This window comes from Heloderma suspectum, chromosome 1, assembly GCF_057233095.1.
Source record: "Heloderma suspectum isolate Gila_16-S chromosome 1, 16-S_ref, whole genome shotgun sequence".
NCBI lineage: Eukaryota > Metazoa > Chordata > Lepidosauria > Squamata > Helodermatidae > Heloderma > Heloderma suspectum.
The window spans coordinates 350102501-350130387 of NC_139458.1; positions in this window are offsets into that span (position 1 = coordinate 350102501).

The window sequence follows — 27887 nt, forward strand, 5'->3', positions numbered from 1 at the left end:
CTGGAACACTCACCCAGGGACCACAGGATTGCTCTGTAAAATGACTTTCACTAAATATTTGAAAACACTCTGGTGTTATGCTCACATCATTACATTTTTGAAGGTCTTTCCACGCCCTCTTAGGGATGGAGAAATTCTTGTATGGCTGCTGGTCTACAATGGTGGAACTTCCTATTGGGGAATCTGGAAAAGGTGAAATGAACTGAAGTCCCATGGAAAATAATTGGATTTAAGGGCTTACATGCAAATTTCAATGCCACTGATACCGAGGGGACTTACTTTCACTTGATCTATCTGCCTGGAAAACTGCCCGGGCCTGCAAATTCTCAAAAAGTACTGTAGAACATCTCCACAGACAGCTTACAAACCTGGTTAACTTTTGAAATAGAAATAAATGCACGTATACGATCCTGCGGAAATAGCACCATTCCCCTTCTCAAATCATGCCAGTCATAAAAACCTGCTGAGTTAGGCCCTCAAATTTCTGGTCTGACTACAGCAGAAGAATGTGCTGGCCCTGCTCTCTCTCATTTGAAACAATAACTTCATTACCTTGTTGAGATCTAATGAAATCCCTCTAGAAGACGTATTGATTTTCAGTGACTGTACTGAGGGCTGTGTTGTGCTGAAAAGCCCTAGGGGGTACATGCCATAGCTAGCTCCCATAAGCAATGTTTATATTGTCCTTCCTCAGCAGAAGCGTAACTGCTGTTCTCACTGGGTACCAAGTTGTCCGTACTGCTTTCTTGCTAGTATGTTGCATCTATCAAACTCATACTGTATGTGTCAAAGGAGCCTAAATATGGCTTTGCATACAAGTCAATCTACTTTTTTTTTTCCTGGTGTGAGACTCTGGTATTATTGTTAGATATGTTGCATCTTGCTTCGTCTAGAACTCTCAGGGTTGGCTCCAACCGTCATGTGAGTAGAAGTCCATTCATATAACTTCTGCTCACGTGACAGGACTTCCCTGTCCTCTCCCATGCATATCCTAAATCTGCTCTGGAGGATCATTCAAGTTTCTGGAGCAGATTGGGGGGGGGATATGGGGGGCTGCAGAGAAAAATCCATTCTTCCCTTCCTCAGACAGAATGATGTCATTGGAGACAACCCTTTCCTTCTAAGCCTAGCATGGATCAAAAAGGTAACTAGCAAAATTCCCTGGATTGATCAGGATCCTGTATCCATATTCAACTGATGAGTCCATACAAGTGAAGGGAAATGCCAGAGATGGGCTGTACTTCTGGGTGACCAGTGCTGAGTAGCAACTAAAAGGATTCGTGTACATGCTGGTAGCACAACCAAGTCGCAGCAGCATAAAGGGTTCTCAGCCAAGATGAGAAGTAAAAACACCATTGTGATGTGCTCTTGCAAAATAATTTCCAGCAACTAGTGTGAAACTATGAAACTATGCTGGCCATTGGATGCCTATGCTGGCCATTGAAAACTAATATACAGGAGTCCTACAATAGCATCTGCACTTTCCAGCATAATCAGCCTCTTCTGAAAAAAGAGGAGTGGGCTTTGTACAAATCCCCTCCTTTTCTTGATTGCCACTCAAGGTCACTGGCTTCATACTTCCTCTCTTGAAAGTAGGGCAGAGGAGAACTCTGAATGTGTGAGAGATCCATATACTTTTTATTAAACCTACTTCAAAATAATATGGGGATTTAAAGGAATAATAAAATGGGGGACTGGACAGAGCAATGAAACAAAATGTCAAATCTATAAACACCTTATAGGAGACCTCCGATGAGGCTGGACTACCTGGGTAAGGATCAGAAGACTGTAGTGGGTCACTAACTGAATAACCCAGAATTAAGGCAAATGCTATTGAGGTTACATTAGCAGAGAAGTTAAGTTAAAGGCACCAAGACAGTAACTACTGTATCCAGTCTTGGCTACAGATTTAGTTCTGATATTTTGAGGAGTCAACAAACTTCCTTACAAAAGAATAACATGGAAGTGGGAGACAGCACCTATGGGAGCCACATGATAGTTACTAGATGCCCCTTCCTGAGTTAAACATGGGAAGGGGCACTACACAATTAGTATATGATATTATATATTTCATAAAATCTGTTAAAATAAGCCACGAATCATACAAAGGTTCCTTATGCTTTCTCCCGTCATGCAACTCAGTACTCAGTTAATGTTAATGTTGATATTGCTGCCATATTCGTGCCCCCCTGGGCTGGCACACGTCAAACCCACTCTCCCCTGTGGCTTCCATGAGCAGATGGACAAGCAGTTAAGTATTCAGGTAAGTTGTTGTTTTTTTAAACCAGCTAACAAAATTCTGTCCCATCCCTTCTCTCAGGTCTCAGTTTCATGCTTTTACTGGGAGAAGCCTGCAGTCCAAACGGCACTGGTTCTAGGTCTCCTCCTTTGTCATTCAGGTTCAGGCCACCCTACACTTTGGAAGTACCCTTTCATCTGAGAGAAATAGCTAAATAGCTGTCCAGTGTGGTCAGGTAAGGCTCTCCCATTGCTCCTCACTCAGGAAAGCGAAGTCCAGGTTCCCCCAATTTGATCAGGCTGGGCTGGACACCGTATGGGGAGCACCCAATAGGACAATTCTGCCAGCCTCCATCTTCCTCAGGAGGTTGGGATAGGTGGCTCCCAACCTCCTTGTGTCTGTGAGGGGTCCCTGCCTTGACAGACCTCCTCAGCATAACCTGTAACTGGGAACAAGGTACAGGGTATGCAGAGCAGGTCTGTGCTTGCTTCTCCTGTCTCAGCTACCTCCATACCTGCCCATCAGTTGACTCCCTCCTTCACCCCCCAGTCTTGACTTTTCTTCCCAGGTTTCACTACCCTCCTCCTCAGCTGTGCTTGCACTCCCCTCTCCATTTTTTTGTGTCCCAAAGCCACTCCCTTGGTCTGTCTGGATCCTTCCTTCCTTCCTTCCTTCCTTCCTTCCTTCCTTCCTTCCTTCCTCCACTTCCTGTCTCTCATTGCCCTGTTCCTAGGCCCCCATTGCCTTTTAATGGGGCCACTCCAGCATCTCTGCCCCCCTTCCATCCCCTTTCTGGCACCACAGTGGCTGCTCATCTCCCCTCTTGGGCTAGTCTGTGAGCAATCAGGGACGATGTCATTGTCCGGTGCTGCTGCTTGCAGTGATACCTACTGAGCTCAAGGGAAGGGCTGTACACACGCACGCATGCACGCGCACACACCAAGGTTTCAGTTATAGGTCACTAGTCTTCTGCTAATTCCTGGCGACAAGAGTTTTTGCCACTGCTAATAAATTCCAAACTACCTCATCTGCACAGTTCCTTCCTTCTAGATATTCTAATGGTATAATTAAAGAATTCAGAATGATTGAATAGCCAGTGATTAAACCAATGGTATGACAACTTCTTTTCCCCCCAAGAACAAAGATATTTTGAAACAGGAACACCAAATATGCCCAGAGATGCTGCATACATCTCAAGTGATACCCTATTACATTTTATAGATTTTATACAACCAAGCTGGAGTCATATACCAACAATAAAAGATGTTATCGTTGTTTTCTTTTATATTTAAACAGGGAGACAGAGCAGGGACTTTTGCAAACATAAACAGCCATTCCCAGGGCTGCAGAGAGGTAACCCAGGGCAAAACGTAATCTTGGAGCCCTCCTCCTGCACCTTCTCCCCAATGCTCTCAGTAGATAATACAGCATATTGAAGTACATGATTAGCAACATAATAAACGTATTAATGAATTATATTGTTTAAACCGAGATACATGATTCTGGAGCAGGGCTGGGCACTACAAAGGAAAAATGTTATTAGCACATGAAAGAGCCCCAAAGCTTTTCCATGAGAAGTTCTTGGAGTTCAAGACCTGTGCAGGATCTGGACAGATAACCTGATATGCACAGCCTTGACAGCAATTCCTACCTCAGGGCACATAGTTATTGAGGGCTCCTCTCAGTTCTGCTCAAGTTTTGGCCTTCACCTGAATCCAGTGCATGTTCCTAACTATTATGGACTTATATGTAATCTTTGTCCCTCTTCCTTTTTTGCAGTTCTTCTCAAACAGAGGTAGAAGACATTAGAATCCATTAATTTACTGCACTTGACATTGTTTAAGGATAATGCCAGATGCATTATTTAAGTAGTGATTCTGAATAGTGAACGTTCATTTGAAATTGAGATGTAGCACAGCATTTTTACATTCATTCAGAGAAAATGAGTCATGTGAGAGCATGTGATGTGTGTTGAGCACACCTTAACTTGACATTTCCTGACCTTAATTTGACATTTCCTGACCTTAACTTGACCTTAACTCCACATTTCCTGACCTTAACTTGACCTTAACCCGACCTTAACTTGACATGTCCTGACCTTAACTTGACCTTAACTCCACATTTCCTGACCTTATCATGACATTTCTTCAAGTTAATGTGTGCACAACACACATGTGTCCAAGAGCTTCACATATTGGGCAGTATAGAAATGTAATAATAATAATAATAATAATAATAATAATAATAATAATAATAATAATAATAATAATATCTAAAATGGTTTAAGTAGGCATAGGTACTACAAAGCAGTCCTGCGGCAGATCCATCCATCTGCCATTCAGTGGGTGTGGAGAACAAGTAGGGAAACAAAAATGATATGGCAGGATAGTTAAGGAAAATGAGGTGAGGCAAAGTAATGCTACGAATCTTAACCCCTTTGCTCCATTCTAGACAATGGGCTGGTTCGCACATGCTGACAGACAGCAGAATGTGTGACCTGACATCATTTTTCTTTTCTTTTTCTGATGTGTAGGTGTGAGTGCCAATGCATACGTAACCAAAACGGCACTACAGACACAAGAAGGACATATCAGCAGGTTCAGCAGAGCCCTGAGGTTTGCAGAAGTGCCCCCCACCAGTGGTGGGGGGAAACACTAAAGGGCAGAAATTTCCCAAAACAGCCCAATGAGAACTGAGCACCATGTGGCCATGGGATGCTTTTTGGTCCAACTCAAAGTGCTGGTATTAATTTTTAAAGGCATAAATGGGTCTAGGCCAGGTTATCTGAACAATCATCTTCGCCCATATATACCTACCCAGACCCCCAGGTCATCTCCAGAGGCCTGTGACAAATGTGGTGAGGTGGTCAGCTACTAAGGAGACGGCCTTTACAATGGTGGCACCCTGGTTGTGAAAAAGCATCATTTGAAAGGTTCACCTTATGCCTGTGTTGTGGTCTATTCAGTACTAGGTGAAGACCTTATTTTCCCAGGCTTTTCAGTTTTAAAAGCAAGTTTTATTGCCCTTGAGACTTCGGGTGCTACTGATTATATTCTGATGCTGTTTTAATTTGTTTTTAATGTTATGTTTCTTTGGTAGTTTTTATATTGTATGGTGTGTGCTTTTAATTTCTCTGTATGCTTCCCAAAGAATGTGTTGTTACCATATGGTATAAAAATGCTGCTAATAAATAAAATAAAAAATAAAACCATTGGCTCTTACAAAAAGGTATGTTTTATTGATACACAGGCTCCCACGCTAAGATTTGTACTAATGAGCTGGCTGGGCTAGTAAAATGAACGCTTTAGGTTGCAGCCTCAAGGGCAGACAAGATGTAGTCTTCCATGTTCCTCTGGTGTTAAACATCAGAGAGCATTTTCAAGATGAAACAACTGAGCTGTAAAATTTCTGTTTCACCATGAGTGCAGGGAGCAAATGACTCTTAATTACTTTGACACGCACTGAGTCAGCTTGTCATTGAACACCAGCACTTTGGGGATCATTGTGTTATTAGACCTTTGCTGAACAAAATGAAGATGACAAGACATCTTGGTTCAGTATTAATCATTAAGAACTACAGCCTAATCAATTTGGAATATGTCAACTGTCTTTAAAAATGTGTAGGGTTTAAAAAAAAATAACATAGCTAACTGGTACTATGAAATCATAAACTGGCAACCCTGAAATTAACTTGTTCGTAAGCAGTTCCACTGATGCTAAGGAAATAGCATCCTTGTCCATAACTTAGGGATAGGTCAGAATTCTGTTTCAGTTCTGCTTTGATAATAATTTCCACAAATTTGCAATGTTCTCCATATTTGGCACAAAAATAACTTGAGATTTTAAAAAATTAGATTGCTGGAGACACCAGAACTGACAGATTCATCCATCCAGGCCGGGAGGTTTGAGTGCTTTGCTCTTAAACGTCTGGGTTTCAATCCCTGTGTATTCAACCATGTTAGTGCTGAATGAGGGTTGCCACCTCTTTCTTCTCACAGGCTCCTCATCTTTCAAAGCTACATGGCAGGCAGGTACATCACGGTTCTCTCCATTCTGGGAATAACTGGATCTATTGAATTTGGCTGGTGCTGATGGGTGAGAATTTCATTTCAATTTGGTTTTGACAAGAATTTACCAAAATTCTCCAAGTCCTTTATATTCAGAAGAGAAAGAACTTGAGATTTAAAAAACTGAATGTGGGAGAACGCAAAGCTGACAGATTTGCCCATCTATACCATAGCTTCAGGACAAGAGTGGCATAAAAAATAGTAGAAATCTGTGAGGATCGAGAATGTGTTCTTTGCCTCCTGAAAGCTTAAGAGAGAAAAACCTGCAGAACTGTTTGACGTGTGTGTGCATTCACATGTTTATAAGCCAATTTCACCATCAGCAAAATCATACAGTATGACTTTTAATGAACTCTACACAGGGTTGGCCCTATACCAAATGGATAAGTGCTCAACTTTTGAAATACTCCTTTTTACAATTGCATTTGTTCTCCATTTCATGACTTTGATGCATGGTTTCCATGCATGCCTTATCCTGGTCATGTAAGCTGATAAATTTGTGTATATGATCTGATCACCATCACTTGTATGCTCACCATTTGTTGAATGGGCACTGACATTGTAAATTTTCCCTGTGACTTTTTTTTTTTTTTGGTAAAATCCCAAATATTAATGCAACACTAGCCATACAGGTCACTCCCTGTTGTGAGCTTTACATGTGGAAACAGAATGTTTCTTCTATTTTTGTTTGAACTGTTGAATGGATCGTTGAAAAGATAGCCTGTAGAAGTCCTGTCCAGACCTTGATAAGAAGGTGATGGAACAAGGCAGTACCTTGGAGAGCTCCAGTAAAGCAACTTGCTCCAGTAAAGACATAAGAACATAAGACTTGTGCTGAATCAGACCAATTATCCATCCAGTTCAGCATTCTGTTCACACAGTGGTGCCAACCAGCCACCTGTGCAAAATGCACAAGTAACACATGAGTGCAATAGTACCCAGCACTCATGCTTCCCAGAAACTGTACATAGGCATACTGCCTCTGGCATTGGAGGTAGCATATAGCCTTAGTTAGTTAGTTAGTTAGTTAGTTAGTTAGTTAGTTAGTTATATCACACCTTTTTTCCTCTTGCAAGGAACCCAAGGCGGCTTACATTATCCTCCTCCTCTCCATTTTATCCTTACAACAACAACCCTGTGAGTTAGGTTGGGCTGAGAGTCTGTGACTGGCCCAAAGTCACCCAGTGAGCTTCCGTGGCCGAGTGGGGACTAGAACCCGGATCTCCTGGCTCCCAGTCCAACACTCTGTCCACTACCCCACACTGGCTCTCTCTATCATGATGCCTAATAGCCTTTTCCTCCATGTATTTCTCTGACAGCCTTTTAAAGCCATCCAAACCGGGGGCCAACACTACATCTTGTAGAGGAGAATTCCATAGTTTAACTATGCTTTGTGTGTAGGATACTTCATTTTACCTGTCTTGAATTTCCCACAGTTCAGCTTCATGAGATGAGCCCGGATTCTAGTATTATGAGAGAGGGAGAAAAACATCCCTGAGGAGTGGAAGGCCTTAAAGGGGCAAACCTCTGGTTTGGAGCCTAGCACTCCTCCTCTTCTTGTTGCTGCCACTGACAGGTTAACATGGGGAGTGCATAGGGTCCCTGGTGTGGAGGGGGGCAGTTCCTTGGCTGGCACAGTGACTCCACAGGTCCTAATTCAGGAGCCCCTGTCTCAAGACACCTTAGTCCAGCAGGCTCAGGCACTGACTTGAGTCTGGCCACGACATTGGGGCTGATCCAACTGATCTGGCTGGCCCTCCTTGTCTGAGTCAGAAGCAGAGTCCAAATTGCTGCTGACAGTGACTTCTGAAGTTCTTTTTTGTCTTTTTCTCCAGCTTGACATCCTAATGGCCAGAGCCAAATTTCTGTCCCTGGATTTTGCAGACACCCTCACCCAATTGCCAGGCAGCCCATAGGCAACAGGAGACCTTCATTGCACAAAAGCATTACAAACAATAAATCAGTCAGTCACTGAAAGCATTTGCTGGATGCAACAGTAGCAAATGATCAATGGTGACCATAAGTATGTTCGAATAGCTCTCAATATTCTTGCTCTCTCCAGAGCTCTGCAACTTCATCACTGAAAATTTGGGGAATCATTATCTCCTCCCTCCAGTATTGGCAGCTGAGCAAGCAACCAAGGGCAATCCTATTCAAGTCTCTGCAAAACGTATTTACTTTGCATCCCCTCTGTGTGGAACATTGCTATATGTCTTCTGTCTTCCCTTTTCTTGGTAGAAGGAATGGAAAAGGCTTCCTGCCTTGGGGCTTTCCAGCTGAGTGCCTGAAAGCTGAGTAGTAGTAGTAGTTCCCCTCCTCCTCCTTCTCCTCGTTAAAAAGAATTTTAACAACAACTAAAACCAAAAGCAGAAATGCATCGTTCAGTTTTCAGTAAGGATGGACGAAAGTCCCTTACCTGGTCCCGCAGCTGTTTTCGGTGGGGGGGAGAGGCGCCCCATCCCTCCCCGCTGAAATTCTGGCCAGGGGGAGCGCCCTGTCTCCCCAGCTGCGAAATAAAAAAGTAAATTGTAAAAAAAAAGAAAAAAAAGTGATAGGCTACGTAACAATTTACGTAGCCTATCACGGCTAGATTTTCAAAGTCAGCTGTGATAGGCTATGTAAATCTTTATGTAGCCTATCACGGCTGACTTTGAAAAAAAAAAAGCGCGTACGCAAATGGCGGCGCCCATGGGCGCCGCCATTTGCGTTCCTTATTTGGGCACGGGTAGCCTACGTAAAGATTTACGTAGACCTCGGCGAAAATAAGGGCAACGCTATTTGCGTTGCCCTTATTTTCGCCATAGTCTACATAAATCTTTACGTAGGCTACCCGTGCCCAAATCAGGAATGCAAATGGCGTACGTGCTTTTTTTTTCAGTCAGCCGTGATAGGCTACGTAAAGATTTACATAGTCTATCACAGCTGACTTTGAAAATCTAGCCATGATAGGCTACATAAATCGTTACGTAGCCTATCACGTTTTTTTTCGTTTTTTTTTACTTCACTGGGAAATGGCGGCGGCAGCAGCCAGTCGGAAGACCGGCCGCCGCCCCCCCACCGCCAAAATGCTGCCGGGACCCACCGCCAAGAGGGACATTCGACAGAGGTAAGTCCCATCCCGGGGGGGGGGGCGGGGAGACAGGGGGGCGGAGAATTTCCCCACCAATTTCGGGGGGGTCGAATGCATTGGCATTCGGCCTCCTGGAGATTCGTGGAGAAATTCTCCGACATCCCTAGTTTTGAGGCCCTCAGCAGGGACCAGCACTGCAAAGCCCCAAGGGAGGAAGTCTTGGTTAAGTCCTCTGTGGGGCTTCACAGAAAGCACCAGCAGCCAGGGAGGCTGCAAAGCATACAATGGAACAACAGTTGTAAAATAAAGAGCACTCCCTCCCTCCCCATCACCTACAGTAAGGGTACTGCACCCAGAGAAATTTCTCTGGAATTCTCACCCCTTCCCAGAATTTTTGGGTGCAGTTTCTTTTCACCACTCCCCCAATGAATGGTAGAAAACAGATAGAAAAATTCAGCGCAGTACAAGTCACAGTTTTTGTGAACATTGCAGTTTCAGTTTTATCCAGAGAGCTTCGGCTATTGGGCAGTATAGAAATCTAAGAAATAATTAAATAATGCAGATGCCCATTTTATTATTTCCACTTTAAAAACCTATTACGCCTTTCTGCAACAAAACAGTGCTTATCCCCGAGTTACTGTGTCTAGCATCAGGGTAGCAGAAGCTATTCATGATGGTGCTAGAATTTAAATAAGTTTTAAAAGCAAAACTGCACATAGTTAAAGTATTTCCTTTTTTAAGATCAGGGTTGGCAAACTGTTTTGTTTGTTTGTTTTGTGCTCTAACATGTCAAGAATGTAGAAGCAATTGAAAAGCATGGAATGTGCAGGGGTGGGGAGAGAAACATTAATTGTGTGCTTCAGCTGGGATTGTTTAGCTTGGAGAAAAGGAGGGTGAGGGGAGACATGATAGAGGTCTACAAAATTATGCATGGTGGTGTGGAAAATGTGGATAGGGCAATGTTTTTCTCCCTCTCTCAAAGTACTAGAGCCTGGGGTCATCCCATGAAGCTGATTGGTGGGAGTTTCAGGACAGATAAAAAGGAAGGACTTTGTCACACAGCGTATAGTTAATGGAATTTTCTACCACAACATGTAGCAAATTCCACCAATTTGGATGGCTTTAAAAGGGGGTTAGACAGATTCCTGGAGGAAAAGGCTATCAATGGCTACTAGTCGTGATGGCTATGTGCTACCTCCAGGACCAGAGGCAGTGAGCCTATGTACACCAGTTGCTGGGGAACATGGGTGGGAGGGTGCTGTTGTGCTCATGCCCTGCCTGTGGGTTCCCAGTCAACAGCTGATTGGCCACTATGTGAACGGAATGCTGGACATAGAATCATAAAATAGTAGGGTTGGAAGGGGCCTATCGAATCCAACCCCCAACTTGATGGACTCTTGGTCTGATCCAGCATGGCTGTTCTTAAGTTATGTTCATAACTGAAGCAATACACATGACTGTCTAAAGGGAGGGGCATAAGAGCAATATGTTCAGGGTCCAGAATCATTTTTTGTATTTATTTATTACATTTCTGTACCGCCCAATAGCCAAAGCTCTCTGCGCAATTCACAACAATAAAAACCACAAAATACAGCATAAAACACAATATACAATTTAAAAGTTTAAAATTACAGTATAAAAGTAAAACCAAAATAAAACCTAGCAGCAATGCAGTGATTTAAAATTACCTAGCTGCACCCCTGCTTTCTAGCATTGCAGTGTGGGTGTGTATGTGTAGGGATGTACGAAAGGTACTTACCTTTCGCGGATTATGTTGATGGGGGGGGAAGGCGCTCCGTCCCTCCCCCCGGAATCCTGGACGGGGGGGAGGAGCTCCGTTCCTCCCCCCCCCCGGAATCCTGGCCGGCAGGCTGTGCTCTGCAGGGATTCTGCGGAGCCGCCGGCCAGCTCCGCCAGCAGCCGGACATCTGGCCGCTGGCTAGCAGGGATGCAAATGGCAGCGGCCATAGCCGCTGCCGTTTGCGTCCCTGCAGTCAGCCGTGATAGGCTACGTAAATGTTTATGTAGCCTATCATGGCTGACTTAAAAAAACCCCAACAACAACCCCGCCATTTGCAAAAACCATTTGTGCGTATGCAAATGGCGGCGGCCGTGACCGCCGCCATTTGCGTTCCTTACTTTGGCACGTCTTAGTCTACGTCAAGATTTACATAGACTAAGACGGCGAAAATAAGGGGAACACAAATAGCGTAGCAGATGTGCTGGCATTCGGCCTCCCCAAGATCCGTGGCGGAATTCTCTGACATCCCTATGTATGTGTGTGTTGTTCCTGGGAAAGCTTATGTTACCTATTAGTTATGCTGGTGTAAGCCTGGGTGTAGCAATGAAAACTTAAACTGAACTATAGGATACACACACACACACACTTTTCTTTCATAAGGCTTTCTTGAGTGGGCATCTATTCATTGCAGAAATTATGGTCTGCGACTCCATAACACTTGCCACCTGGAAGATGTTTTATACATTCAAGTCCATGTGTGTCCACTGAAATATTTATGGGTTGAAGGGCTTCAGCCTTCAAGGAATAAAAGCAGCTTCTGCTAGCACTAAAAATAAACCAAAAAAGTACCATATAGCTTGCTTGGTACAGAATATGAAACTTCCTAAACTTGCAGAATGATGTGCCGGGGGCTGGGGGAGCTTTGTTCTCTAAGGAAAACAATATAGGGAAAGCAATGAGTGGAGAAGATTTTCTTCAAAAAAATAGATATTTCCCCTTGTAAAATGAAAAAAAAAGTATATCTGTATTAGATCTACTTGTGTGGAATTATCCTCAGCAATAAAGCAGGTGGATAGTCTGTCCTCCAAAGAAACGAATTCTGATAAATGGTCAGTTATGGAAGCTCTTGTAATGCAATATTTGGTTTAGTGGCTCAATTGTATAAGAAATTTCAATAAATGAATTATTGTAGTTGTAGAGAAAGGAAGGAAATAAATACTTTGTGGGTAATATAGAATGTGTCACTCTGTGATATGTACTGGGAGAACATAATATATTTTAACACTACAGGCTCGCTCTCTAAAGTAAGAGATGTCTGGTAATGAAATGTCAAGGCAAAGGTGAATGAGGTACTGCCTGTACTCAGTTTGGGATTTTGCATCTCACACATCTGAGGTGAAAATATAGCGCTGGGCTGAATACCCCCCCACACTATTTTCATAGGGCTGTTTGCTCCCCATAAAAGTAGAGTGGCATTTTTGGCCAATTTCGGGTGTGGGGGAGTTGAACGAATTCTAATGATTTTATTCCTTTCCTAATACTCAATATTTCAGATTCTAATAGCTTGTTAAAACATGCACAAAATCTAGAAGTAATGTCACATCATCACCTACCTTAGGGGTGGGCAACCTGCAGCCTATGAGTTGCCTGTGACCCTCAGTCTGCCTTTGAGTGCTGAGTGCCACAGCTGCCCCTCCCAAAATTCCCCTCTGCTAGAGATGAAGGTGTGTAGGGATAACTCCCCCCCCCACTGCCCTCTTCCCCAGTGCTGACAGGTTCCTGGCAGCCCACCAAACAGAAGTTTGATGGGCAGTCAGGAATCCACTGGTGCTTGCATGAGATGATTCGAAGCCATATGCTTTCTTTCCCAGGATGACTGGGCTCCTGAGAGCCTGCCAGTCAGATGTTTAGAGGGCTGCTGGAATAAGGGATGTCGGAGTAATCTGCAATGGAATCAAATGAGTTAGGATTTCTATGAATTTCACCCAGAGGACCAGCTTTTTCTGAGTCTCATGGATTCCTGAGTCACACAGACTGGTGGATGAGGTTTTTTTTTTACTTTCTGGAATTTTATGCAAATTTCATCATAGAAAAATATGTAAAAAAAAAAAAAAACAGCCAAAAATTTGCATTTCCCCCATAGGCTAAAGCATGAAAATGCACATTGGGGGGGGGATTTGCACATTTTGAAGAAGGACTTGAGTAGTGAAAGGGGGGTACCCGCATTAAATGCTAAACCACACCCCTTTTTCAAAAATGACAGGTGCCCCTCCCCATTTGGAGACTGGAAGCCCTGCCCTAGCCAGACGTCCCCCTCCGGAGGTCCTGCCTCAGAAGGAGCGATCAGCTGGTCAGGTCATATGACCTTCAGGATCACCTGATGGGGGGTCATGTGACCCCTCTATGAATTCGTCATGCCACTGTGGACCAGTCAGATGAGGTTTTAGAGCCCTAACAGGTACAGGTGCAGAAATGGCCCACAGGGCCATTTCCAAACCCTCCCTGGATTGGTCTGGCAGGGGCCAAATGGCCCTGTAAGGTCACGCCACACCTCACTGACCAATAGAGATAGTTTTACCCCCAGAAAAACTACCTTTCCTATCAACCAATCAAAGGCAGGGGCGGTCAGATTTGACTGAGGCAGCCTTTTTTGTTGTTGTCCAGACATGTTTCCTGCATAGAGAACATGGAGACACCAGGCACCCTTGAATATTGAACCCCAGAAAGGCTGTAAGCCAAGTAATGTCTACATACTTTTAAAAAGAACTAGAAAGGGACAGCCTGCTATAGCTCCTGCAAATGTAAGAAGAAAAGATGCAGCTGTGGCAGAGAACGTACCTGTAGACATTTTTACAGAATTCCTGGAAAATTTGAGGAGGCTGTAAGCAGGCTGTTAAAACAATGAAGGCCATCCACAATAAACAGTTCAATAAAACTTTAAGGAAGAAAGGAATTTTACATCTATATAGATGTACTGCCACAAAAGTTATAATTGCAGTTTTCGCAGAGCTACTAGGGGGGCAAGCCTTATGGAGACAGAAAAAGAGGTTTTCCACTAAAAAAACACTTTATATTAAGTTGTCTAGCAGCACCCCACTCTTTTTTCTTTCTTTCTGCAGAACACTTGGTTTTAATTTAGGGGTGTACAAAACCCCACTTACCTGGCTCTGCCGGGTTCTGCTGGGGGGGGAGGAGCTCCGTCCCTCCCCCTGGAATCCTTGCTGGGGGGGGAGGCGATCCGGTCCTCCCCCCCGGAATCCTTGAAAGCCAGCTGTGCTCCACGGCGGCTCCGCAGAGCAGCCGGCCAGGCCCAGGCCAGGGCTGTCCACAGCCAGATTTCCAGCCGCGGAGGGCTCTGGGTAAGGAAAAACAACAACAACACGCGTATGCAAATGGCAGCAGCTACGGCCGCCGCCATTTGTGTTCCTTATTTTTCTTCATCTTAGTTTACATAAATATTTACGTAGACTAAAGACGAAGAAAAATAAGGAACGCAAATGGTGGTGGCTGTAGCCGCCACCATTTGCATACACTTTTTTTTTTTTTACCCAGACGATTTAGGCTACGTAAAAACTTACGTTGCCTATCACGTCTGGGTAAAAAAAAAAAAAGGGGGTACGCAAATGGCGGCAGCTATGGCCACTGCCATTTGCGTTCCTTATTTTTCTTCATCTTTTTTTTTTTTACAGAGACGTGATAGGCTACGTAAAAACGTACGTAGCCTATCACGTCTTTGTAAAAAAAAAAAAGACAAGACTGCAAATGGCAGCGGCAGCAGCCGATTGGAAGACCAGCCGCCGCCGCCGCTGCCGCCACCGCTGCTGGAACCGCCGCCGCCTGGAACATCCGCCCCAGGTAAGTCTTGTCCCGGAGGGGATCCGCAGGGGGGCGGGGGGGTGCCAGGCCGTTCCGCCACGGAGTTCGGGGGGCCGAATGCACTGGCATTCGGCCTCACCGAGATCCGTGGCGGAATTCTCTGACATCCCTAGGTTTTATGTTTAAACCTTACTACAACCTTACCTGCAATCTGCCCCATCACCCTGGACATATTTAGAAAGCTGTTAAAGTCTCCCCCCAAAACTATGCTCACCCTGTAAAGTGACTTTTGACATGAAGAAGACACAGATCAAGCAAGGGATTACACAGAACTGTCAGGATCCAACTACCACTCCTCACACTTTTGTTAGAGAGTTTTGTGTTTGTCTGGCTTAGCAGCACCCCACCCTTCCTTCCTTCCTACCTTCCTTCCTTTCTGCAGAGGACTTGCTTTTATATTTAAAACCTACTATAAGCTTACCTGCAATTTGGTCCTTCACCCTAGACACATTTAAAATGCTGCTAGGGTTTCCCCAAAACTATGCTCACCCCGTAAAGTGATGCTGTATCATTAATTCCCATTTTGAGATGTAGAAGCCACCCCTGCAGATCATCAGGGTTATATTATTCAAAGTGTAGCAGCCTTTTATTTTCCCCACTGAGAAAAGAAGTAAGTATTTTATATAAAGCAGAAAAACAAAGGTTGCAGCATTTCCGATCTGAAGCAACAGGATCCTTTTATAACAACTCTGTAAGGAAGACAAAACTAAGCATTTTGTAAAATCCATAAAAATAAAAGTCACAGGGGTTACAACAGCCCCTCAGGGTAGGCATGCTTTAAACACTGCTAAGATTTTGTAAAATAAAAATAATAATAAAAAAATCAGGAGGAGGGCAGAATCAAGAGGTGCTGTTCAACAAGAGTTGGGGTAGGGAGACTAAAATGGAAATGAATTCTCATTTTAACTGTGCTTTGCCTGTTTTGCTTGTAAACTAGCTGTTAGCAGTATGGTAAATTTAGTAATCCAAGCATCCAATCCTAGAGATTGTGGAGTTCCCTGATTCCCGAGAAACAGAAGATTTTGCAATGGCTGTTACGTACATAGGAAACAAAAGTGACATTTGAATTAATAAAAATAGACAGCTTGCAGCCCATCCATTTACATGTAGGGGAAAATTGTACTGTGTAGAACAATGCAACTGGTGCTTGGAGACTCCAATTAGCAAGTCAGGGTTGGGTGGGGTTTGCAGGCTTTTATATATGCATAAAATAGAGAAGATCCTGCTACAATCAGTAAACAAAGGTTTCTCCAGTAGCCATGCCTTAAGCCTATCAACTGTATTCATGGGTGGCTGGGAGGTGGATATGGTGGTAAAGTTGAAAGTAAGCATTTTTGTAAGAATCACAAGGGTTTCAACAACTCTGTAAGGTAGGCAACTCCAGTATAACTATAATGTTTTGATTTTTGATAGAGGGGGTTAATTGACAAAGCACATGACATGTTTAAAATCAGGAGGGCTACATGTGTAAAAGCAAGTTACACTATTAAAAACTTCTCCCACAGATAATCGGGGCTCAGTGTTAAAGCTTAAAGGTTTCACAGCATCTTTGTAAAAAGAAAAGTTAAATTCCACTCTCAGTCGAATCTGACCGTCCCTGCTTTTGATTGGTTGGTAGGAAACGTTGTTTTTCTGGGGGTAAAACAGTCCCTACTGGTCAGTGGGGTGTGGCGTGACCTTACAGGGCCACGTGGGCCCTGCCAGGCCAGTCCAGGGACGGTTTGGAAATGGCCCTGTGGGTCATATGACCTGACCAGCTGATTGCTCCTTCCGGGGCAGGACTTCTGGAAGTGGGACTTCTGGCTAGGGTGGGACTTCTGGTCTCCAAAGGGGCGGGCACCTGTCACTTTTGAAAAAGGGGTGTGGTTTAGAGGTTTATGCAGGTACCCCCTTTCACTAGTGACTTGCACAAATTTGGGAGATTGAGGAAAAAAACCCAATTCCATCAATGAGCAGATGATGGAACAAAAGCACATTACAATCTGTGAAACACAGATGGAACAAAATCCATACATCCCTAGTGGGAAGCCTTATTGCACTGGCAAAGTGTGTATGGGGAGATTAGTCTCTTTGTGCACCCTCTTTCCCAGTGCCATTGGGATGGTGGAAATCCAGTTGTGCTGGGAAAGGGCTGCACAAGGAGAGTCAACTCTATGCATCTCCTTCCTATCAGGATTGGGTTCACTAGAGGGAGGTTAAAGCCTTTCCCTCCCCCCAGTGATATGTGGAGGGGAGTGAGTGTGTGAATGTGTGTGTGTGTGTGTGTGTGTGTGTGTGTGTGTGAGAGAGAGAGAGAGAGAGAGAGAGAGAGAGAGAGAGAACATATTTGTGCTGGTCTGGGTGCATGCATGTGTATGTAGGCACATTTATATGCATCCTCCAAATTGCCACCCAGCACTGCATGTGGCACTCAAGGGCCAAAGGTTGTCCCACTCCTGATCTTCCTATACCTCTAACTAATCATATTTTAGTAGTTGTATGTAAGGGTGCACTTTTAAAAGTTTCTTGTCACATCCAGGCTTGCATACTTCATTTGCAAAACAAATCTAGTCTGCTTTGATGGAATTTTGATGCATTGCCTTCTGCACGTAATTGAGTAATAATAAGCAATTTGCCAGTTCCTGCCTATGGAGTCATATTTTTGCAGATTCAGTTATTATCATCAGCACCACCACCACCATCTTCATCATTAATTTTATTTCTAAATTGCTCATTAGCCAAAGCTCTCTGGGCAGTTCACATCATACCATATATAAAACAATATTTGAGTAAGCACCATCCAGTTTGTTTTTATATTGATGCTGTTCTCTTGGTACATTGCTGTTTCTCAAGGAGAATGTTATTTGAGAAGTAATATTCAATATTATACCAGCCAAGGGTTCCCAGAATTGGAAACCATAATGACGGACATTCTGGAATTATATGAATGCTCAGTATTCCGAAGGCAATAGCTGCATTATCAGAAAAGCCAGTGTTTGAAAGAGGACAGCCCTCAAAAGAATCAACAAAAGGTGTCTGAAAATGTGATCATTTTTATTTGGAAAAAAACTTGACCATATATCAAGCTGCCCTGGCAGCTGCGCGGTATGATTCTTCCTTCCCCTTCCTCGAAAGAGAACTGGGGATTATTACCTTGACACAGCATGATGAAGGCATGATGATGTACCATGATGACTTAAAATTAGGGATGTCAGAGAATTCCACCACGGATCTTGGGGAGGCTGATTGCCAGTGCATTCGGCCCCCCGAAATCGGTGGCGGAACGGTCTGCCCCCCCACCCCCCCCGGGACGAGACTTACCTGGGGCGGATCTTCCTGGCGGCGGCGGCTCTGGCGGCGGGCGCACGTGCTCGGGCGTGGCTCCTTCTTGGTCGGCGCTTGCCGCACCTGTGGGAGTGCCAGCGCTTGTGGCGGCGGCGCATGTGTTCAGGCGCAGCGCCTGTTGCTGCTGGAACTTACCGCCCTTCAAGGGCACTGGCGCTTGCGGCAGCAGCGCGCCTCCCCCCCCGCCTCCTTGCTCGCCGGCATTTGCAGCTCTCCTTCACCTCCGCCAGCCGCTGCTCCGGAGTCGTGGGCACTTGCGGTGGGGGCACGCGCGCTAAGGCACAGCTCCCGTGGCTGCGGGCGCTTGCTGTGCCTCTCAGGGCACCAGTGCTGGTGGCAGTGGCATGCACGCAACTCGCCTCTCTGCTCCTCGCCCCTGGGATAGCCAAGTGGGGGGGCGCCTGGCTGCAGAGCCAGAGTCTGGGAGTTCAGATCCCCAGTGTGGCTTGTGGTCTTTTAACAGCGGCGCTTGCTGCTGCGGGGGTGGCGGCCTTTCCCAGCCGGCGCCCTCACTTCACCCTCGGCCTTGAACCTCTGGCCCACGGGCTTGAGTGCTGGAGGTGCTGCCTCTGTTGCCCCGGGAGCCCAGTGGAATAGCCCTCACAGGAGCCTCCGGCAGTGGTTTCTGACCCCTGACACGTTTATTTATCTGGTAGTGGTTTGAGCGTTGGACTGGGACCAGGGATCCTGGCCCTTGCTTCTTTATTTTTGACTGCTGTGCCAACTTAACTCACTTTTTGCTACATCATGCCCCCCGAGAAGGGCCAGGGCGGAAAGAAAGGGAAGGGTAGGGCCCCGCCTCCCCTCCCCAAGAGGCCGCTCCCAAGGCCCGATTCCGAGTCTGAGGAGGAAGCAGGCCCAGTACTGGCAGCTATTCTTGCTCGCCTGGAAGCTGCTGAGCGTTCCTCGGGGATCCCTCCCCCTCTCCCGGCTAGGCCTAAAAAAAAAAAAACTATGGTGGTTGAACCCAAACGAACGTGACAGCAGACCCAACGCTCGCTACTACTTTCTATTCAGCTCGTCTGGACGCCGTTGAAGCTTCCACCTCCTCTTCGCCGGCTCTTCTTGATAAGAACAAGATGTTGTTGCACAAGCAACAACATCCGCTTTTCTGGTCGGGGATCAGAGCACGGCCACACTGGGTTCAAGTGAGACTGCCTTGGCACCTCAATTCGCCTGGCCGGGCATGGGGCATGTCAACCCCTGGGGTTGGATGCCTTGGTTTACCCCTCAGGGCTGCCCATTCCCCCCTCTCCCACTGCCTCCAGTCACTCCAGCCCCCGCAGCCAGTACTCCTCAGCCCATCGCCCCTGTCTCAACTCCCAGTTCAACTGCACAAGTAGCCAACCCCCCTATTTCAGTGGGGCTTAGCACCTCATCCCCCTTACTGGCATCTGTGGGAGATACCTTCCTTACACCCACACTGCCAGTCCAGTCTCAGCCGCTTAACTTTGCTTGTGCCAGCATTTGGCAGGGACCCATCGGATTGGTTCAGGACCCCCACTCTCCCCTGCCACCCCCTCTACCAGCACCACAGATGCCCTTGGCTGATCCATGCACTAACCTTGAAAGAGGAGCCATGCCCATGGGTGCTACTTCTTCCCCTATTGGCTTCCCCTTGACCGTCGCCACCAGGGAAAAGATTTTGCAGGGAGAATTTATAGATGTCTTCTCCCTGCTCTTTCGGGAGCCCGAGGCCAATGACAAGGATAAGAACCATGACAGGGAATCTGATTGGAGTAAGGGTCGTAAGGTGCTGCACACATGGGCAAACTGGCTGCCGGGTTTCTTAATTTACACTGGCATCCTCCAACAGAGATTCTCCGAGAGGGCTTGGGTCCTCACCAAGTATCTCGACATAATATACAGGGCTTACACTGAATATGAAGGGAGCGCATGGCTGGCCTATGCCATAAATGTGGTGCTAGGGGCAGCAGCCAATGCTCTGACTTAATCAGTGCATTTGTATCTCTTTCCACGGACTTAAGTGTCCCTTTGGCACACGAGAAAACAGAGGGCCCATCTGTTACTTTGACATTCTTAAGGATCGAACTCGATACCTTCACACAGTGTTCTCACCTCCCTCACGATAAACTGCTGGTCCTGAGGGATAAGCTCCAGACCATCCTGCACCTTTGTAAAGTCTCCCTCAGAGTACTCCAAGAAGTAGTGGGGCATTTGAACTTCTCTTGTAGGGTGGTGGCCCCCAGCCGCGCCTTCCTGCGATGGCCCTGCTGGGCAATGTGGGGTCTTCAACTCCCGCATCATTGCATCAGAGTCACCTCCGCCATGTGAATGGACCTGCAGGTATGGCTTAAATTCCTGAGGGAATTTAATGGCATTTCTTTCTGGAGGTGCGAGTTGCTTCTCCGAGCCAACCTGCAGATTCATTTGGATGCTGCCAGCACCTTCGGTTTCGGTCTAATATGGCAGGAGTGGTGGTGCCTTGGCCAATGGCCAGAAAGCTGGGCTGCCGCCGGTATTTGTCAGGACCTCACCTTCCTGGAATTGTTCCCCATTTATGTGGCTGTGCACATTTGAGCGGACCTGATGGCCAATTCCATCGCCCTCTTTTGGTGCGACAACATGGCCGTTGTGCACGTCATTAATACATTGTCCTCCAGAAACCAGAGGGTCATGGTTTTAGTTAGAGCATTTACCCTCCAATGCCTACGCTACAACATCTGGTTCCGCACCCGCCACGTACCGGGTCTGGGGAACCCGATTGCTGATGCTTTGTCATGAAACCAGATTGACAGGTTCCGTGTTTTAGCTCCGTGGGCACGTCTGCTACCAGACCCCATGCCGGCCGGATTATGGGAGATTGGCGTTCTCAAGTCGAACACACTATCCTGAATTCTATAGCCCCCAGCACTAGAGCCGCCTTCAAGAGAGCAGGTAGGGAGTTTTGCGCCTTCAGGAGCAGACTTCAGTTACAAGACTCGTGGCCCTTACCTGCGGACCACTTGGTACAATTCTGCGTACATCTGCATAACAAGGGGCTATCCGCTAGGACCATTATGGGGAGGCTTGCCGCTTTGGCCTTCTGGGCCAAAGTGCAAGGGGTTGAGGACTCCACCTCGGATTTCCGAGTTAGGCGGGCAGTTCAAGGTTGGGCCCGGATGTCACCTGCCCCACCAGATTCCACACATCCTTTGTCTCCAGTTATCCTTCTAGGGCTCCAGGGATTGTGGCCCTCCATTTGCTCTTCTCCATACTAAACCTCCCTCTTTCATGCTGCAGCTTTAACAGCCTTCTTTGGGGCCCTTAGGATGTAGGAACTGGTCTGGGCTTCCAAATCTGACTCAGCCAGGAGGCCTTAAGGTACTCTGATGTGCAAATTCATCCCAACATGACTCACCTCCGTATTCGACGGTCAGAAAACCGATCAGTCTGGCAAGGGAGCATTGGTGGCCCTCAGCTGGGCCCAGGCCGAGGAGTTATGCCCTGTCAGAGCCTTGCAGATTTTTCTGGGACATTGCATGGCGAGTGAGGGTCCTCTATTCTGCCATAATGACGGTTCACCACTGACAAAGTTCCAATTCTGGGCAGTCACTAAGTCGGCCTTATCCATACTGGGTTTGGGTTAGGGATGTCAGAGAATTCTGCCATGGATCTCGGTGAGGCCGGATCTCAGCTTTGGCGGTTTTGGCGGCTGGTCTTCTAACTGGCTGCCACCACCGCCATTTGCAGTCTGGTCATTTGTAGGGATGTACGAAACCCCACTTACCTGGCTCCGTCGGGTTCCGCTGGGGGGGGAGGCACTCCATCCCTCCCCCCCAGAATCCTGGCCGGCCGGCTCCACTCCGTGGGGATTCCACGGAGCCACCGGCCGGCTCCGCCAGCAGCCGGACATCCGGACATCCGGCCGCTGGCCAGCAGGGACGCAAATGGCGGCGGCCGTAGCCACCGCCATTTGCATCCCTGTATTCAGCCGTCATAGGCTACGTAAAAGACTTACGTAGCCTATCACGTCTGGGTTAAAAAAAAAACAAGTACGCAAATGGCATTTGCCGCCGCCATTTGCGTTCCCTATTTTTGGCCGTCTTAGTCTACGGAAATATTTAAGTAGACTAAGACGGCGAAACTAAGGGGGAACGCAAATAGCATAGCGGACGCTACTTGTGTTCCCCTTTATTTTCACCGTCTTAGTCTATGTAAATATTTACCTAGACTAAGACAGCGAAAATAAGGGGGAATGGAAATAGCGTCCGCTACGCTGTTTGTGTTCCCCCTTAGTTTCGCCCTCTTAGTCTACATTAATATTTACGTAGACTAAGACAACAAAAAATAGAGAACGCAAATGGCGGTGGCCATAGCCGCCGCCATTTGCGTACGTGTTTGTTTCTTTTTTAACCCAGACATGATAGGCTACGTAAGTCTTTACGTAGCTTATCATGACCGGGGGGGGGGGGAAGACTGTAAATGGCGGCAGCGGCGGCAGATTGTTGGAAGACCAGCCGCCGCTGCCGCCACCGCCGCCATCCGGAACATCCGCCCCAGGTAAGTCTTGTCCCGGGGGGGATCCGTGGGGGGCGGGGGGGTGGCAGGCCATTCCGCCATGGAGTTCGGGGGGCTGAATGCATTGGCATTTGGCCTCACCGAGATCCATGGCGGAATTCTCTGACATCCCTAGTCGTTTGGGGTTGTTTTTTTTTTACAGAGACGTGATAGGCTACATAAAGACTTACGTAGCCTATCACATCCCAGTTAAAAAAAAAAAACGGTGTACGCAAATGGCGGCGGCTATGGCTGCCACCATTTACGTTCCTTATTTTTCGCCATCTTAGTCTACGTAAATATTTACGTAGACTATTACGGCAAATCAAAAAGGGATGCAAATAGCGCCCACTACGCTATTTGCATCCCCCTTTATTTTCGCCGTAATAGTCTACGTAAATATTTACATAGACTAAGACAGCGAAAAATGAGGAACGCAAATGCCGGTGGCTGTAGCTGCCACCATTTGTGTACACCATTTGTTTTTTTTTACCCAGCAGGCACCGTGGCCGGAAATCTGGCTGCGGACAGCCCTGGCCTGGTCGGCTGCTCTGCAGAGCCACCGCGGAGCAGAGCCAGCCATCGAGGATTCCGGGGGGGAGGACCGGATCGCTTCCCCCCCCACCATGAACAGAATCCACGAAAAGGTAAGTCACTTTCATACATCCCTAGTTTGGGTCATTATCGTTTTGGGACCCACTCTTTCCACATTGGGGCGGCCTCTATGGCAGCTGCCGTAGGTTTTTCATCTAAGCACGTGAGGGCTGTAGGGAGATGGCACTCCAGGGCCTTCCGGTCCTACATTCACGTGTTGCCTGATACTTCATGATGCTTTTCTTCACCTTCCCCCAATGTTTTATTCTTTAGATGGGATTTGACCTACACCAGTACGGGTGCTCATTTGTGGGCACACTATGGTGTTTTGGGCTGTTCGCAGAGCTTCTACGTCGACCTTCGGATCCCGGCTGCAGTTTTCCCAACAGGTGGCAATACAGTGGCTTGGCTGGCGGGGTATGTGATGGGATTTACTCCTTCCCACCCTGTTTCATCAAGGTTTGGTCAGTTTCCCTCCACAGGTCCTGGTGCTGCACCTGGGAGGGAATGACCTGGGCTGCAAGCCTGGAAAAGGCTTGGTTGAGCAGGCGTTGGTCAATTTGCAGATGATACATCATCGTTGGCCAGGAGTGACCATATTGTGGTCCTCGATGCTCCCGAAAATCACGTGGAGGGCACAGAGTAATGCTGCCATGGAACGGGCCCGGCAGAAGGTGAACAGAGAACTGGCACGTGAGCTGTCAGAGCATGTAATCACCCACCAGGGAATTCTGTGGACAAGGAGGGAGCTTTACAGGCGGGATGGTGTCCACCTGTCGGACATAGGGAATGACATATTTTTGTCTGATCTGCAAAGGGGCCTGCAGGAAGTTCTTCTGCACAGGTGGGGGAGTTCACAAGCAATAGGCTTGTGACTCCTGTGGTGGCTAGGACAGGCAGAACCTGAAAGAGATTAGGGATGGTGTGCATGCAGAGGCACCTTATGGTGACAGGTGATGCCTGAGGCCCCCCGAACGGGTTGTGTGGCTCGGCGGGGGGGGGGTAAGGGTTGCCTGGGAGACCAACCCTCCTCACTCACGCAGGTGTTGTGCGGCACCTAGGGATGTCAGAGAATTCCGCCATGGATCTCGGGGAGGCCGAATGCCAGTGCATTCAGGCCCCGAAATCGGTGGTGGAACGGCCTGCCCCTCCATCCCCCCGGGACGAGACTTACCTGGGGTGAATCTTCCAGGCGGTGGTGGCTCCGGCGGCCGGTCTTCCGACCGGCCGCCGCCATTTCCAGTTTTTTTAAAAAAAGAAGAAAAGACGTGATAGGCTATTTAAAGATTTATGTAGCCCATCACGGCTAAGTTTAAAAAAAAAAACCATGATAGCCTACATAAATGTTTACGTAGCCTATCACGTTTGACTTAAAAAAAAAAAAAAAACCACGCGTACGCAAATGGTGGTGGCTACGGCCGCCGCCATTTGCATTCCTTATTTTGGCACGTCTTAGTTTATGTCAAGATTTACATAGACTAAGATGGCAAAAATAAGGGGAGCGTAAATAGCGTAGCGTCCATACGCACGTTGTTGTTGTTTTTTTAAGTCAGACATGATAGGCTACGTAAACATTTACGTAGCCTATCACGGCTGACTGCAGGGACGCAAACGGCGGCCTCACAGAAGTGAGGGCTTAGCAGAAACTCCACCCACTGTTGCTGTTCCCAATTCTACAGGAGCTACCAAAGTTCAAACCACAGTGCCCCCTAGAATATATAACAATCTCCTAAGAATTCTCTCCAAGTTATCTGTAACCTTTAAATGCTGTTTTTCGTACAGTACAGTGCCTCCTGCTCCTTATGCTATAAGAGCCAGAACATCCTTCCAGGAAAGCAATATTTCTGTCATCTGCATCATAAACCAGAACTAGATAATTCTGATTGGAGTGGTTTCCATCAAAGCTTAAAACCTCCCAAAGGCCTGCAGATGTCTAATCATTGCAGGAACTGCTGGCTGAGCATGGCAAAGGCTGTGTGCATCTCTCTATGTCACTCTTCCCAGAAGAAGAAGAAAAGCAGTCTATAGGAAAAACAGTGCATTTATATCAAGTGCCTGCTCTGTATTTAAGAGATAAGCAAAGAAAAGAGAAAGGTAAGAGAAGAGAGAAGATAATCTCACGGCAAAGGACAAATGTAATGCAAGAAGCATTGAAACAAATATAAGAAGAGCATTGCTGAATCGTATTGAGGGCCCATGTAATCCAGCCTCCTATTTCTCACAGGGCCAGCCAGATGCTTCCAGGAAGGGCATGAAGACAATAGCCCTCTGCTGCAAAAGAAAAGCAGCCAGATATCCACTGGCATTTTGCCACTTGACCTGTGGCTAATAGTAGTAAGTAAAGAAAGTAGCCACTAACAGACCTATCCATCAATTTGTCAATCTTCTTTTAAAGCTATCTAAACCAGTGGCAATGGTGTAGTGGTACAATCTGAAGTGCAGGCATGCCTCATGATAGCCCCCATAACCACTCCCGGAAGCAGTGGACCCTGGTGGCTCCAATGTCAGTGGGGCAGTGAATCTGTTCTGGGTTTCAGTCAGAACTCAAAAGGAGCTAGCCAAGGTGCTAGCCAAGCTGCTTCTGACTGCTTCTGACTGACACCTGGAGCTGATTCACTGCCCCACTGACATCGGAGCCACCAGCCTCCATTGTCCCCAAGGAAAATGCACAGGCATGACCGTAAAATATATATAGATCTACCTGCAGACACATGCATACACCAAATACCACTTTTCTATTACTTGTACTCAAAGGAGTATAAGTATAAAACACTGGAGTAGTGGCAGCATTCTAGCTTCAGAGTGAAACTGAGCATGCCTGAAACAACTTTGTCAACAATTGCTGCCATTGGACTTCCAGTTGCAACTGATGTCGCTCTGACAGCTTCCCATGGGTTCGCCCATGGGAGCTTTCTCAAACAGCTTTTTAAAAGGTTGAAAAACCTTTTCATCTCCCTCCTGGAATTAAGGGGGGCCAAGGCAGAATCTAGATAACATCTTGGAGAAAAGTACCCCCCTCGAGATAGTGGGGGGGCAGATTCCAGGATTATCTCCCCAGAGCTTTACCAACGCAAAAAGCTGTGATGAGACTCCTATCTCATAGGAGAAAACAGGGCTGACGTGTTCCATAATAATATATGCTTCAAGAAATATCAACAACTCCTGTGGGATGATTTAAGAAATATTAACAACATCTGAGAACATCTGAGGACCTGTAAGATCTGTTTGAGAGAAACATGAATGCAGCGAGGAGAAGAAAGGGGATGGCTTCACCGCCAACTCCCCCCATACCTCCTGTGTCAAGTTTCGAAAACAGAAGATATAGGGGAATTAGTTACTCTGATAAAGACTTTATCTTTGCAATTTACGGAGTAAGCCATAAGGTTGGATTTAATCCAAAATTCCATCACCGCCTTGCAAGGATCCGTCAATTTAATTAATGCGTCATAGTAAAAAATGGAGACGAGAATTAATAAGCTAGAAGACCGAGTAGCAGCGAATGAAACTTTGACACAAATTTGTTTTAAAAATACCTCTGACAGAATTTCTCAACTGGAGGCCTTCACAAAAAGATCCAATGTACCTATTATTGGGATTAAAAATCAGTCTAATGATGTAAAATTGCCTATTTTTGTGGATAAACTTTTGCATGAGATACACCCTATCCCATCTGATTATTTACTTGATATTGAGCAGGCATTTTGTGTGCCAAATGCAAAAGGGATCGACTATACCATCACAGTCCAATTGCAAAAGTCTCCACAAAGAATTATATTCTGCGTTTGGCAAGAGAGGGTGGAAGCCTTTCCTGGAAACAAGATAAAGTTATGTTATTTCCAGATTACATCAAAGAGGTGGCGAATAAAAGAAGGCAATTTATCAAAGCAAAAAATATGGCAAAACAAATGAACTTACAATATTACTTAAAATATCCTGCTATACTTTGTATCGTGTCTGAAGGTCAGATGAAGAAGTTTATAAATCATGAAATGGTGGAGGCATAGTTGAACATAAAAATGTGTGAGATTCCTGTTACAACCCCATAAACTGGAATCTTTAAACAAGTTTTGTTAACTGTTTGTGTTTAGTCTACATGATCATTAAAATAGAATGGCATCAAAGGCTGGGGGGTATTGGAGTTTAAATTTAATTCTTTAAGGGGGAGGGGGAGGGAGGGGGGAAGGAGAAAGAATCTTCTTCCTTTTTCTTCACCTCCTTTCCTCCTCCCTTTGCCTTTTTTCCTTTTTTCCTTTCTTTTTCCTTCTCTTTTTGTTTTTATGGTGTCCTCATCAGAATATTGTATTGTTGGGAAATTCTTGTATTGATCAGGTTGTTGGTATGTTTGGTATTTTATATTTCATTTATAAAGATAAAATAAATAAAAATATATTCAAAACAAAACAAAACACAATTGTCGCCATTGGCTTTCATGGGGCAAAAAAACCCCTTGAAAATGTTTAAATGGCTTCTCAGAAT